The sequence below is a fragment of the Myxine glutinosa genome, chromosome 5 (assembly GCF_964187855.1).
Source record: "Myxine glutinosa chromosome 5, kmMyxGlut1.1, whole genome shotgun sequence".
Lineage (NCBI taxonomy): Eukaryota > Metazoa > Chordata > Myxini > Myxiniformes > Myxinidae > Myxine > Myxine glutinosa.
In genome coordinates this window covers 70,484,957-70,500,642 of record NC_136265.1, presented here as the reverse complement: position 1 = coordinate 70,500,642, position 15,686 = coordinate 70,484,957, and positions in this window count along the sequence as shown.

Below are 15,686 nucleotides of genomic sequence, written 5' to 3'. Positions count from 1 at the left end.
GATAGAGCAGCAGAGCAGGATTTTAGGACCCGTGGGCTGATGCCGTCGGGTCCAGTTGCAGAATCAGAGTCGAGGGTTGACAGAAACTTTTCCACCTTGTCAGGAGGAAAGGACACGGAGTCCAGGAGCAGCAGGGTACGACTGGGTATGGTGGGTACAGAGAGGGATGGGTTTGGGACACAAGATTTAGAGGCAAACACAGAGTTGAGGCATTCAGCTTTTTCACGTGCGGAGTCAGCTGTGTAGCCGTTTGAGGTAAGGGAGGGGATGGAGGGGGAACAAACACCAGAAACGGATTTGACCAGACGCCACCAGGATTTGGAAGAGGGAGACAGATAAGAGAGTTCGGTCTTGAGAACGGAGAGATATTGTTTCCTGGCTCTCCTGAGGGTGGACACACACTTGTTTCGGGCTTTGTGAAAGGAAATGAGATTTCCTTCCGTTGGATTTGCTTTCCAGGAGACGAAGGCAAGTTGTTTCTGGGCAACAGCCTCACCACAAGATTCCGTGTACCATGGACGGGAGGAAGGGTATGACAACTGAAGACGAGATGGGATAAATCTGTGCATGAGAGAGAGCAATTTACTTTGGAAGAATTCCCAGGATGAGTTGATGTCAGAGGTGGTAGAGATGGGAGACCAGTCCAGATGATTGATGGCTGCTTGAAGACCGTGCCAGTTGGCCTGAGTGAAATGCCAGACTCGTCGACGCTGAGCAGGCTCCCTGAGGATGGTCAGAGAGATGTCCACTTTAACAAGGACATGATCAGATGATCCGATCGGAGCAGAAGAAGAGCAGCAGACATTTTCAGGGAAGTTAGTCATAACCAAGTCCAGAAGAGAAGATGTTCCGTTGACTGAGATCCGGGTCGGGAAATTGACAGATTGTGTCAGTCCCAGTGAGTCGCAGAAGTCCTTTGCTGAAGAGCCATGGCTGGTGAGAGAGGTACCCACACCCAGCCAACTGGCATGGTGACAATTGAAATCACCACATATGAGGAAGAGAGAGTTGGGATGAGTAGATAGAAGTTGGTCCATATCATCAGACAGCGAGATGTAGATGGAGTCATCACTGTTTGGTGGACGGTACAACACACATATGAACAAGAGGTGGGAGCGAAGGGGAAGCCGTAGCCAGAGGTATTCCTGGGGGTGAGGTGGAGAGAGTGCAGTGCAGGGCGAGTGAGGAAGAGAGTTTTTGATAAAGATAGCAACCCCGCCTCCAGGACGAGGCTCAGGTCTATCATACCGGAGGAGGGAGTAGCCCGGGAGAGATACTATGGAATCAGAGACATCATAAAGGAGGAAAGTTTCTGTTAAGCAGATCACGTCTGTTTTGACAGAAGCAACCTGTATGGAGAGATCAGTTAAGTTTGAACGAAGGCCCCGGATGTTTGAGGTCCATACCGTTAATGAAGAGGAAGGGGGAGCATCAGATACAGAACAGGGGGGAGGAGGGGTAGGGTAAGATGTGGAAGAGGTGGAAGAGATAGGGAGAGCTGTTGAAGGTGTGTCAGAGATTTCAGAATAGCTCGGAGAAAGGGAAGGATGGGGCGGACAAAAGGTTTGATGGTGATTGGGTGAGCCACAATGAGGTGTTATTTGAGGAGGGGGAAGAGCGAGGCAGAAGGTTGGGGGAGATGGAGGTGAGAGTTTGAAGGGGGAAGAAGCGGGGAGGACGCTTTGAGGAGGGGGAGTGAGAGGGGGGAAATTGAGAAGCAATGAGGGTGGGGAGATTTGAAGGGGAGGGGTGAGGGGGGAGTTTGGGAGGGAAGGGACAAGGGGAGGGATTTGAAAGGGATGGGATATGGGGGAGATTTGGAGGGGAGGGGTGAGGCAGGAGTCTAGGAGGGGAGGGGCGAGGGGCGTCTTGGCGGGGAGGGGTGAGGGGGTAGTTTAGGAGGGAGGGGGCAAGGGGGGAGATTTGAAAGGGATGGGTGATGGGGAAGATTTGGAGGGGAGGGGTGATGGGGAAGATTTGGAGGGGAGGGGTTATGGGGAAGATTTGGAGGGGAGGGGTGAGATTGGATTTTTGAAAGTGTACGATTTATGGGAAACGAACATTTATTGCAAAATGAGTTTCTTGTGACCTTCGAGTTAAAAATACGTTTAAGGACGCTGGATGGAGGATGGAGTGCAGGAGAGTTTAGGGAATGTAGAAAAAAGGCACTATAGGAGATGGATATTTTTTTGGGGATGAATTGATTTGGTGAGCAAGTCGAAAGCAGCCTTTTAAAGAAGAAGAAGAAAAAGGTGTTATAAAATATGACGGAATACATAACTTGAGGGGAAAGTGTAAACATTGAAGGTTAATGAGTGAAAACTATCTGGGGAAATGGGGGAGAAACACGTGGTCGAAGAACGAACGAACGAATAAGAATGAATAAACGAATGAGAACAGAGAAGGAAATGTTTTTTTTTGTGTTTGTTTTTTTTTTTTTTTTTTTGAGTTGAGATTTACACAAGGAAGTAGGCTATGGGTGAAAAGCCTGGGAATACAGAGAACGAAAGTTATTGGATCACAAATGACGGACCGCTGAGAGAAAAACAAAGCCTCAAGGTTGTACAGTGCACACTGTACAAGGCCTCAAGACACGACACGGCAAACAGACGATCAATTTATGAAAGATAAACACCGAGAAACAACCAAAGTTGCACACAATAACTTCACACACCGAAAGATAAATACAGTTTCGACAAAATACAATTGTGAACAGACTTAACTTCGAAAAACGTGGAGACCGTGTGGAGCTTCGAAAATCCCTCCCACCGTCTCCGAGATCTCGCGAGATCTCAAACTTTTCTCAAATAAGATCTCAAACTTACTTTTGAAGAGGTCGTAGTGGTTTCTGTACAATAAAGAGCTCATCGAATACCTAATCTTTTGAATACCTAATCTTGTTTGATGTTTTAGTTTTCACCTTTTTGTGCAATCTGCTTTCATTTACGATGTTATTTCATTCATTAGGAGCTTGGAACAATGTTATCTTCTACATAAAAGCAAATGAGACATTATCATTATATTTTAATACTTTTAAACAGTCAATTTCTCGTAATTCATAACTTGTGAACACACAAGCCACCTGTTTTGGGGGCAGGGAGGTGGTTTGAGGAGGAAGGGAAGGGGGCTGTTGGATAGGAGATAGGGGAGGGGTGGTGTGGGAGTAAGCATAGGATGAGGAAGGGGAAGTGGCGGGAGGAGGGAACCGGCGTTGAGGGTATGTTTGCTTGTCTAATATATAAAGTAAAAAGTGCGTTTGTTTGTTTATGCCTTCAAACCCTGCAAGAACCAGTGAGACCAAACTTTGCATTGCTCCATCTTTCATCTCGAGAAAGGCCACAGGGCTATATGTTTGGATGAAAAATTGATGCCAGATAAAACCAGATAATTGGCTTTCAGGCCTCGATCAGGTCTTGTGCTTATACACTGCGTGGGTTTTCCCAGGAGTGATCGAGTCATATGTATTGTGAAGATCATATGTTGAGGTTGTTGTGATTTGTTGTCAACACAAATTCAATCAGCGTGTTTACATGTGCACCTGTTACTAAAAAGATTGCTTCACACTGATAACACCTCCATGTTCAGGCCGCGAGTGTGTATGTTGCTTATACACCACCTGGATTTTCCTGGGAGCGATCGAGCCGTATGTTTTGTGAAGACTGTATATGGAGGTTGTAGTGATTTGTTGTCAACTCAAAATTATTACAACATTTCACTGAATTTCCCAAGGCTTAATCTCAGCTCTCAGGGCTAGTTACTTAAGCAAATAGGAAATATTCTTGACAAAAGAAAAGCTTTAAACAATGAAGAAAAAAAATGATTGAATGCAAACAACCAACACCTTTTTTAAAAGGAGTGTCACAATAGCATCATAAAACCAAATGACAGGTTTGTACGAAGAACTAAAAAAAAAACCTTTGCTTCAGTCCGGTTTGCTTTGATAAGGGAACAAGTGTAATCTTAAATCTTTCATCACACATCACTTTAAAACCTTTATCCTCCTTCCCCATTGAAAAAAAACAAAAAACCTTGGCCTCACGTGCAACACAATACATGCAAACACCAACCTCAACCGGGGTACAAACATCAGTGCATGGGTATCATTCGCATTACAAGCGCATGCAAAATAATCACTTCAAGTGTGGTTTTTCAATTTTTGCTGCAATGTTATGTTTCGTCGAGTACATTTCACCTGCTCCGAAAAAAAGTCAGGCCAGAACATAGCAAATGGGAGGGGATAGCGATGAGCATGCTTCAGGGACCATGATGGGTCTCCGTGGGTGATAGCCACAAGCGCCGCCGGTTCCGGTCCGACGCAAACAAACCAAAAAAATGAGGCTTGACCGGAACTGACCGAGCCAGGCGCTGTTCCTTCAGGGCTGGACAAAAAAAAAAAGAAAAAAGAAAGAAAAAAAAAGTGAAATTCAATCGGGTAATTCAAATGAGACCCAACAATCTGGATCATCGCATACTATCATGCCTAAAGCCCCGCAAAGCAAATGCAGCGAGGCCCCAGCCCGCACAGATACGGCCACAGGCCTGGGTAGGAAAGTTGGATGCCCCGTTTGCTTCACCGAGGCCACACTGCACCTGCAGTCGTCGATATCGTGGAGTCCTGCCGGAACTCCAGGAACGCCCGGGTGTCATGTGGCGGGGCCTGACAGCACCATTAGGCTACTCGTGCTTGGATTACAGGCCCTCAGGTGTGGGTATTTGCCTTGCGACGTCGAGTGCTACGTTTCCCATGTGGAGCAGGTACCTGGTCATGGCCTCTCCTGTGCTGGTTGTTATCTGTAACGGGCAAAGGAGGAGTCATCATTGCGGTCGACTGCCTAGATTAGATTACATCTCCAAGAGCGGTCAAAAAAATTCATGTGCTCAAATTATTAACGAAGAAAACAGCAAAAACTAGAACAGCACATGGTAGAGCGCATACCTCCACCAGGCTGAACAGTTTATGGGTTTGTATACCACTGATACACTGGATCTGTATCCAGACCTGAACCCAAATCTAATCGGCTTGTTCTTGTCACCGACCCAACTTATCCACCAAGTTTTGTCATAATCCGTCCACAACTTCTTGAAATATCATGTTACATACAGTCGGATCACTCAATGGTGAACAATCACTTAAAAAAATTATTGGTTCGGATCCAGATATTCACCAAAATCTAATCATTCGTTTATTTATTGTGATACACCAAATTTCTTCTGTATCCGTCATAACCTTTTGGGATGTCGTGCTCACAGACAGATAAACAGATGAAAAATCGGTCAGAGACCAAGGACTTGCTGGAAAGTACTTTTTTATCGGCCATTTTGGATCATTAAAAGTAAATAATGACCTCTGCCAAAGTTCAAACGACGTGGGTTTAATCTCGACATGAGAGAATTCCAGAAAGCTATTTGGGCGGTGTATAAGCCAACAGATCGCTGTCTCCATCGATCTTGCCAAGGCCATAGCACCTATCGTCTCAAAATCCTTTTAACTGTTGACTTGGTAGTTTTTACGATGAAGGAAACACGGATCGGGAGTACATACAACATAGCAATTACATGTCGACCTCAGGGCACTGGAGACGATCCACGAACGACATACAGAAGATCCACGATGGGTTTGAGGGTTGTGGAGTATGGGCTGAAACCCAAATCTTATCCAGGTTCCTCCTGATGACTCCAACTTTGCCTTTTATTTCTTCTGGTTCCTTCTAATGACTCCAATACAGTATTTGATTTTCCGTTTCATTACTTGTGGAAGAGGAGAGATTGGAGGGACGAATATGTTCCGAAGTTATGCACGGGTCAATCAGCCGCGTGCCTTCTCAGAAATGGCATGTAAATAACCCAAAATGGTGCCAATGAAGGTATACAAGGTTTGAAAAGGTCACTTAGATAACAACAGTGCAATGGCCGACAGGTAGATTCCATGAGTAGAAGGCGTTCAGACAAGACTACCTCACCAGGTATAATAGAAGAAGCCAAGCTGTCTCCATAGACCAACACACAGTGGGTCGAAGTTGGTCTATCGTTTTCAGGGAATAGGCGAGTCACTAAACCGGCCCAGGTTCGCATGCAGAAGATCCACGGTTCCTCCTTTACTGGTTATGTCAGTTTTAAAATGATTTGCACTTTTTGAAAATGAGCGTGACAGCTCAGAAGTGTCGTTACCTTCTCCTCCTCATTGTCTCCCTTTCTTCTTCTTCTGCCATTCTCAAACTGCCAATGTTCTTTTATCCCTCCTGTTGTTGTTGCTGTTTTGGTGTTGCTGTTGTTGTGACTTAACAGGATATTTTCCATTGTTACGGCCTGAAGCACACCAAGCCAAGCCTTCAATCACACTGTCTTTATTTATGGATTATCACACGAAAATCTCTTCCTGCACATAAAACCAAGAAGGGAGAAAAGAGGGCAAATCTTGAATAGGCCAGTCCAAGAATAGGCCAGTCCAAGAGTAGGCTGGTCCAAGAGTATGCCAGTCCAAGAGTAGGCCAGTCAAAGAGTCGGCAGGTCCAAGAGTAGGCAGGTCCAAGAGTAGGCAGGTCCAAGAGTAGGCAGGTCCAAGAGTAGGCCGGTCCATGAGTAGGCCGGTCCATGAGTAGGCCGGTCCATGAGTAGGCCGGTCCAAGAGTAGGCCGGTCCAAGAGTAGGCCGGTCCAAGAGTAGGCCGGTCCAAGAGTAGGCTGGTCCAAGAGTAGGCCGTTCCGAGAGTAGGCAGGTCCAAGAGTAGGCAGGTCCAAGAGTAGGCCGGTCCAAGAGTAGGCCCCAAGGCAGGCACAACAGTCGGCCCCAAGGCAAGCCCAACAGTAGGCCCATCAGTAGGCCCCAGGTTAGGCCCAGTAGTAGGCCCCATGGCAGGCCCAACAGTAGGCCCCAAGGCAGGCCCAAAAGTAGGCCTCAGGGCAGGCCCAGTGGTAGAGGGTAGGAGTAGGCAAGTCCACGAGTAGGCCCCAAGGCAGGCCCCAGTGGTAGGCAGCAAGAGTTCGATCAATGTTATCCTTCAGTTGGAGAGATTGCAGCTGGACACTCTACAACCCCCAAAAAAGCACTCTGCCATAAGCCCTCCTCCAAAATGGCCACTCACTCCTCTGAATCACCTTCCTGGCCACTCCCACAGCCAATCATAGGCTTTATACACATTGACCAAACCACTTGGTCAAACTCCCAGGGGGGTGGGGGGTTAGGAAGAACAAAAACGTCACAGACCGTAACACCTCCCCCCCTTCGAGAAGAAAACTTTACCCCAAGAAAAGTTTTCTTCTACAAAGGCAGGTTAGTCTAAACCCAGCATAAACAGTGCAATAAACAAACAGCCACCTCTCATTGTGACATTTACCAGGCATCATAGCTAACATGCAGGGGCATGAAAAAAAAAATCTTAAGCTCGAGATAGAGCATCTGCAATGACATTATCTCAACCCGAAATATGTACAATCTTCAAGGGGTACGGTTGTACTAAAAGCCCCCATCGGTTCCCTATCAGGTGCTTGTAGAGCAATGCTGTCTAATTCACTGGAGTCAATATCTTGATGCTTTATATGACCGACCAACTGGCCGGCCGAGGTCGGCCTCACACCCATAGTACCTTTTAAGCATATTAATGTGGCACACCCGGTGGGGTTTCCATCTGTCATGGGTCCGCACCACATAGTTCACCTCACTCAGCTTTTTTCGACCAAGTAGGGACCGCTAAACTTCGCCAATAGTGGCTCCCCAGGCAGACGTAGTGAAACTAGCACTTTGTCTCCAGGCCTAAAATTACGAGCTGTCGTATTAAGGTCAAAACGGGCCTTCATTACTCGCTGAGATACTTTCAACTATTCCTTGGCGACATTGCAGGCGGTGGTAAGTCTTTCCCGGAAAGTACCTACATAGTCCCGAAGGTTAGTGTTCTCCGTCTCTTCGAGGAATCTCTCTTTCACTACTGGGGAAACACAAAACCTATTGCCTGCCAAATCATTTCCCAATACGAAACTAATACCCTCTATGGGGAGAGTGGGGACTATTCCTACCATCACGGGTCCTGTGACCAAATCAGACTTCAGGTTCACCCTATGTAAGGGGACTGGAACATAACGACCTGCAATGCCCTGGATTAAGGCACTCGCTTTCCCCGAACTACTCAAAGTCAATGGTAAAATGTTAGACAACATCAACAACTGGGCTGCCCCAGCATCCCTCAGAATAACTACGGACTTGACTTTCCCATCCCAAGTGTTACGGATTCGTCACTTCCGTCATTGTGGTTTTCATCCACTGTAAGCATGTTTGGCTCCATGTACTATTCTTGGTATAGTTTGAGTGAAATGGAGATAAATGTTTTCAAAAGGTGAAAAATTAGTGTTTGAAAAGAAACCGGAAACCGGATCGGGAGAAACCGGAAGAAGAGGAAGCAAAAAAAGCGGGGCAAAGAGAGGTCAGGAAGAAAAAGCCGAGCTGCTTTGAGGTCTCGAGGAGACGCTAGCGAACGTGGGTCACGAGCGAACTTTGGTTTTCCCGGGAAAGGGATTCCTGTGACAGAGTGGTTATCGCTGTGACAGATAAACCTGCGTGATGGGTTTTGCGGTTGATTCCGAAGAGAATCGTTGTTGGAGAGCAGGTACGCCTCCATTACGGGCCGGCCCGCCATTTTGCATCGCTCCCGCCATTTCGCATCGCTCCAGCCATTTCACATCGCTCCAGCCTTTTCACCTCGCTCCAGCCATTTCAATGCACCCAGCCGTTAGCCTGGTTTGCATGTGTAACGTGGATTTTGAGTGGGAATTTGCTGTTCTCTGTTTGGGAGCCGCTGAACGTTCATACCCGAAGGTGTGATTTCCCAGTCGCCTTTTGGGTGCACCTTTGCGCCTCTTTGGCAGCGTTGACTGTCAGCCGACCTGGATTCTGGTCTCGATACGACCTTTTTCTTGCGATCACCGGAGCGTGGATCGACTTTGGCTTGGTGACGGGACAGAGGCTTTGGGGAATGTTATTTTCGCTCACTTGGAGCACAGTGAGATATTGAGTAAGAAACTGATGGTACCATCATTGGAATTATATGGTATTTTGGTTGTGCAATTGAAAGTATATTGTACTTGTGCTGTTATTCTTGTGTGACATTAATACAATACTTGTTTTTTGGTAACAATCGGTTGGTGTGGTTTCACCATTGGTCATTGACACACCTCATAACACATCTTTCTGCCGTGACTCCTTTCGGGGCTCGGAGGTACACTGTGACTGGGGTTTGGGGTGGAGCACGTAACAGAAATTGGGGGCTCGTCCGGGATAGAATTCCCGAACATTCCCAAAAATCCCAAATTTGGAATTTTCTAACATTCCCAAATTTTTCCAAAAATGTGAAATTTTTGTGTGAAGGTTAACAGGTGCTAACTGATAGTCACCATGGTGTTTGACGCAGAAAAGTTTGCGACGTCCCCTAATGAGGCACAGTTCCAGGTGTTAAAAAGATCGCTACTCATGATATTGGCCAAATATTGTTACTTGGAGGTCCGAGTTAGTATGAAGAAAGCAGAGATTCAGACATTGGTGGTAGAATCTCCAGTGGGACAAGGAACATGGGAAGAGGTAGCCTTGGATTGGTTACCAGAGGAAAAAGGAAATGTGGAGCTCCGGAAAATGGAGATGCAACTGCAGAGCCAGGAAAGGTTAAAAGATTTGGAATGGAAAGCGGAAAAGGAAAGAGCAGAACGGGAATGAGAACTCGAGGAGAGAAGAGCCGAGGAAAGAAAAGAGGAAAGGAGAGCTGGAAAGGAAAGAGCAGAGGAAAGAGCAGAGGAAAGGAGAGCTGAAAAGGAAAGAGCAGAGGAAAGAGCAGAACAGGAACGAGAACTCGAGGAGAGAAGAGCAGAGGAAAGAGCAGAGGAAAGGAAAGCCGAAAGGGAGTTAAAGGAACAGGACATGGATTATCAGAGGGAACTTAAACTCAAGGAGCTGGAATTACTGGGGGAACGGAGAGAAGTAGTATCCATGCCGGCTAGTTCGACAACCAGTCAGAACTCTTGTGATGTTGGTAGACATGTGAGGCTGGTTCCACCCTTCAATGAAAAGGAGGTAGCCAAGTTTGTTTTACACTTTGAGAAGGTGGCTCAAATGTTAAAATGGCCTGTGGGGTCATGGACTATGTGTTAGTGTTCTGGTGGGTAAAGCTCAATATATCTATTCGGCTTTACCGATTGACCAATGTGCAGATATTATGAGATAGTGAAGAAAGCCATTCTCAAAGCCTATGAATTGATCCCTGAATCTTACCGACAAAAATTCAGGAATGCCAGGAAGAGGGAGTGTGAGACCCACGTGGAGTTTGCAAGAATGAAGAAAACGATGTTTGATCGGTGGTGTGACTCAAAGGAGATTGGGAAAGACTTCAACCTTTTACGACAATTGATATTGGTGGAGGAATTCAAACAGTGTGTCCACGTGGACATTAAAGTGCATCTGCATGAAAAAAGGTAACGGAGTTGTATGAGGCAGAAACAGTGGCAGATGACTATGCCTTGACACACAGGATGGGGTTCCACAAACCTAACTTCCCACCTAGAGTTAGCCAGGGGAGTTACGGTAAATCAGGATCGGAGAACAAATTTTCATGGAGGCGGCCCAGAGAGGACTATGGGGACAAATCTGCTACCGCGACTTTTAGGGATCAGAAGACTGCAGTTCCAAGACATACTTATCTTCCGGGGGGCCCGAGGCAGTCCACGAGTTTTTCCTCCGGGCCTACTTGCGCCTTTTGCAAGAAACCTGGGCATTTGATGTCCCAATGTTACGCCCTGAAAAGGAAAAATCAGGAGCGGAGTAAGACTAGTGCAACTCCGAATGCATTGGCCAATGCGAGAAATCGTCCTTGGAAGACAGTGCCTTGTGAAGGTTCCCATGCCAAAGTTACGGCATCACAGAACGACCTTGTCCAAGAGGGTTACAAACCTTTTATTTCCGAGGGGTTTGTGTCATTGGATGGGGACTTAACGAACCAGAGACCTGTTAGGGTATTGAGGGACACAGGAGCACATCAATCTTTGATGCTCGAGGGCATTTTGCCATTGACAGAGAAGACGGCAACTGGTGTTAGTGTTCTTTTACAGGGGGTTGGTGGCCATGTTAAAGCTCCTCTTCATGTCATCGATTTCAAGTCTGATTTGGTGTCAGGACCGGTCACTGTGGGGTTACAAGCCACTCTTCCTGTAGAGGGAATCTCTTTCATTATCGGGAATGATTTGGCCGGTGGTCGAGTTTCTGGTAATCTGATGTTGGTTGAAAAGCCCAGTATGGAAAATAACACAGCACAGTTAGAGCAGGAGATTCCGGGTAGCTTTCCATCCTGTGCAGTGACCTGTGCTATGGGTAGGAAGTGCTCTGAAGAGAAGGAGAAGGAAGGTGATGTGGATTTGGGTTCCTTAGAGGTTTTGGAGGAAAAGTCTGGAAGAGGTAATAGGAAAGGGAGTGACATCAAAGAACCTAAGGAAAAGGTGGCATCTGGACCAAAAGAGGAAATGGAGTGTCCGTCGGAGACATCTGGGAACGAGGCTGAACAAATGGTGCTGGTCCGAAAGAGACTTGTTGAAGAACAACACAGAGATTCGGAGCTCTGGAGTTTGATTGATAAAGCCGTTACAGAGGAAGAGGCTATGCAGATACCTGTTGGTTACTTCATGAAAGGGAAAATACTCATGAGAAAATGGAGACCACCGGAGGTGCCAGCAAATGACGAGTGGAAAGTTCATTACCAAATTGTGGTGCCACCGCCGTACCTGAAGGAGATATTGAGTTTGGCACATGAGACACCTTTGGCCGGGCACCTTGGAGTGAACAAGACATGTGACAGAATATTGGTACATTTTTTTCTGGCCAGGATTGCGACGTGATGTGGCGGAGTTCTGTAAATCTTGCCATTCTTGCCAGCTGGTGGGAAAACCTAATCAGAAAGTCCCATCCGCACCTTTAAAACCAATTCCAGATTTTGAAGAGCCATTCAGCCGAGTCATTATTGACTGTGTAGGCCCTTTACCTAAAACTAAGGCTGGACATCAGTATTTGCTGACCATCATGTGCACTTCCACGAGATTCCCAGAAGCGGTGCCTCTTAGAAAAATTACTGCGGCAGTCATTGCGAAGGCCTTGATTAAATTTTTCACTTTGGTTGGCCTACCTATGGTCATCTAGTCTGATCAGGGTTCCAATTTCATGTCAATGCTTTTTCAGCAATTGATACACCTGTTGGGAGTGGAGCAAGTAAGATCAAGTACTTACCATCCCGAGAGCCAAGGGGGCTTGGAAAGGTTTCACCAGACATTGAAGAATATGATCAGAATGTATTGGTTTGAATGTGACAAGGATTGGGATGAGGGAATACCCTTATTGTTGTTTGCTACGAGAGAATCTGTTCAGGAGTCATTGGGGTTCAGTCCTTTTGAACTTGTGTTCAGACACACCGTTCGAGGACCATTGAAATTGGTGAAAGAACAGTGGCTACAGGAGGAGTCGCAGTCACAGTGGTAGAGTATGTGTCAATGGTTAGGCACAGATTGGCAAAGGCTTGTGAAGTTGCGAGAAGAAACTTGGAAGTGACACAGGCTAAAATGAAAGTGAGACATGGCAAGAAATCTCAGATAAGAAATTTCAGTCCTGAGGACCGAGTGTTATTGTTGCTTCCTGTTCCAGGTCAGCCACTACAGGCTAGGTATTTTGGTCCCTATGCAATCGAAAGGAGGGTTAATGAAACAGATTACGTGGTGACAACTCCCGACCGACGGAAGAAGCGGCAGCTGTGTCATGTCAACCGACTGAAGAAATATTATGAGAGGAAGCCTGTGGAAGAAATGGTTCCTGTCTCACCTGTCGTGCCTGTAGCCGGGGTGCAAGAGAATACAGAGGTTGAGGCTGGTGTGAAGTTTGATAACATTGATGACCAGGCTGGTCCAAGATTGATGAACACGGAAGTGTTGGGTAATTTAGATGAGAAATGAGGTCATTGACGAGGGAACAACAAGGACAACTATACAGCCTAATTTTTGATTTTGCACATTTGTTCACAGTTGTACCTGGTCGTACTGACCTGGTATATCATGATATTGAGGTGGGGGAAGCCATTCCTGTGAAGCAACACCCCTATCGGATGAACCCTGTGAAGATGGAGTATCTTCGGAAGGAGGTTCAGTACATGTTGGAGAATGACATCATCGATCCAAGCAGCAGTGAATGGAGCTCACCATGTGTGTTGGTTCCAAAATCCGATGGCAGTTTTTGCTACATTTCAACGGCTGATTAATAAGCTTATTGCAGACCTTGAGGGGGTGGAGGCTTATCTGGATGATGTCATCATCCACACCATGACCATGGAAGATCATCTGAAACAAATTCATGCATTTTTCAAGAAACTGACCGAGGCAGGGTTGACCATCAACTTATCTAAGAGTGAGTTTGTAAAAGCACAGGTGGTGTTCCTAGGCCATGTAGTAGGTCAGGGTCAGGTGCAACCGGTGACAGCCAAGATAGAAGCCATTGATCGCTTCCAAGTTCCAAAAGGGACGAAGGAGCTTATGAGATTCTTGGGTATGGCTGGTTGGTACCGGCAGTTCTGCATGAATTTTTTGGATGTGGTAGCCCCCTTAACGAATTTGCTGAGGAAAGAGCAAGTTTATTTGGGATGACAAATGTCAAGCTGCCTTTGCCCACGTCAAAGCGATATTAATGAGCTCTCCTGTCCTCGCAGCCCCGGATTTTCAAGCACCTTTCAAGTTGGCCATTGATGCAAGCGATGTGGGGACTGGGGCAGTTCTATTACAGGAAGATGAGGATGGCATGGATCACCCGGTGTGCTACTATTCGAAAAAGTTTAACAAACATCAGGCAAATTATGCCACTGTGGAAAAAGAGACCCTTGCTCTCCTGCTAGCACTTCAGCATTATGAGGTGTATCTGGGAACAACTACCTTTCCTATAAAAGTCTTCACTGATCACAACCCTTAACCTTCATTCAAAAAATGAAAAATAAACATCAGAGGTTGATGAGATGGAGGTTGTCTTTGCAGGAGTTCAACTTGGAAATTGAGCATGTAAAGGGCAGGGACAATGTCGTTGCTGATGCTTTCTCCAGAGTGAACAAACTTTGAAAATTCCTGTAGGTTGTTTGGAAGTTTTGTTGCTTTCTTCTGGGGAATATTAATTATTGTTGCTCATGCGAATTGATCATTTGGGGGTGAGTTTTACTTTTGTTTGTTAAAAAGGGTTTTTGCATGAAAATAAAGTTTTCACTATGTTCAAACTTTCTTTCTTGATGGTGGAGAGTGTTACAGATTCGTCACTTCCGTCGTTGTGGTTTTCATCCACTGTAAGCATTTTTGGTTCCATGTACTATTCTTGGTATAGTTTGAGTGAAATGGAGATAACTCTTTTCAAAAGGTGAAAAATTAGTGTTTTAAAAGAAACCGGAAACCGGATCGGGAGAAACCGGAAGAAGAAGAGGAAGCAAAAAAAGCGGAGCAAAGAGAGGTCGGGAAGAAAAAGCCGAGCTGCTTTGAGGTCTCGAGGAGACGCTGGCGAACGTGGGTCACGAGCGAACTTTGGTTTTCCTGGGAAAGGGATTCCTGTGACAGAGTGGTTATCGCTGTGACAGATAAACCTGCATGACGGGTTTGGCGGTTGATTCCGAAGAGAATCGTTATTGGAGAGCAGGTACGCCTCCATTACGGGCCCACCCGCCATTTCGCCTTGCTCCCGCCATTTCACATTGCTCCAGCCTTTTCACCGGGCTCGAGCCATTTCACCGCACCCAGCCGTTAGCCTGGTTTGCGTGTGTAACGTGGATTTCGAGTGGGAATTTGCGGTTCTCCGTTTGGGAGCCGCTGAACGTTCATACCTGAAGGTGTGATTTCCCAGTCGCCTTTTGGGTGCACCTTTGTGACTCTTTGGCAGCATTGACTGTCAGCCGACATGGATTCTGGTCTCGATACGACCTTTTTCTTGCGATCACCGGAGCGTGGATCGACTTTGGCTTGGTGCCGGGACAGAGACTTTGGGGAATGTTCTTTTCGCCCACTTGGAGCACAGTAAGTTATTGAGTAAGAAACTGATGGTACCATCATAGGAATTATATGGTATTTTGGTTGTGCAATTGAAAGTATATTGTACTTGTGCTGTTATTCTTGTGTGACATTAATACACTACTTGTTTTTTGGAAACAATCGGTTGGTGTGGTTTCACCATTGGTCATTGACACACAATAACACATCTTTCTGCCGTGACTCCTTTCAGGGCTCGGAGGTACACCGTGACCGGGGTTTGGGGAGGAGCACGTAACACAAGACACTTGGCCCTTTGACACAAAGGGTTTGTAATGGTCCTGTACGGGGCTCGTAAGGTCCGCAATTTCCTCCGCCTTAACTGTAAGGGCACGACCCCTGTGGCTGTCCACTTTGGTTCAAACAAATGCAATAGGTCTAACGGAGTCTCCCTGCTTCTCCTCCCTTTGCAATTTCCAACAATTCGACTTCAGATGTCCCCTCTGTTTACAGTAATAACACGTGGGGGCCGGTCCCCGGCGAGATGCCTGACTCGACCACTCAAACTGTCTACCCAGAGACGGCCGCACCAATGGACCCCTATGGTCTGTCCACTTCCCCTGTGACCGGTCCTCTCTAACCCCATTCTTGTTATCCCAGGTAGTACCGTAATGAGGAAAACCAAGGCCT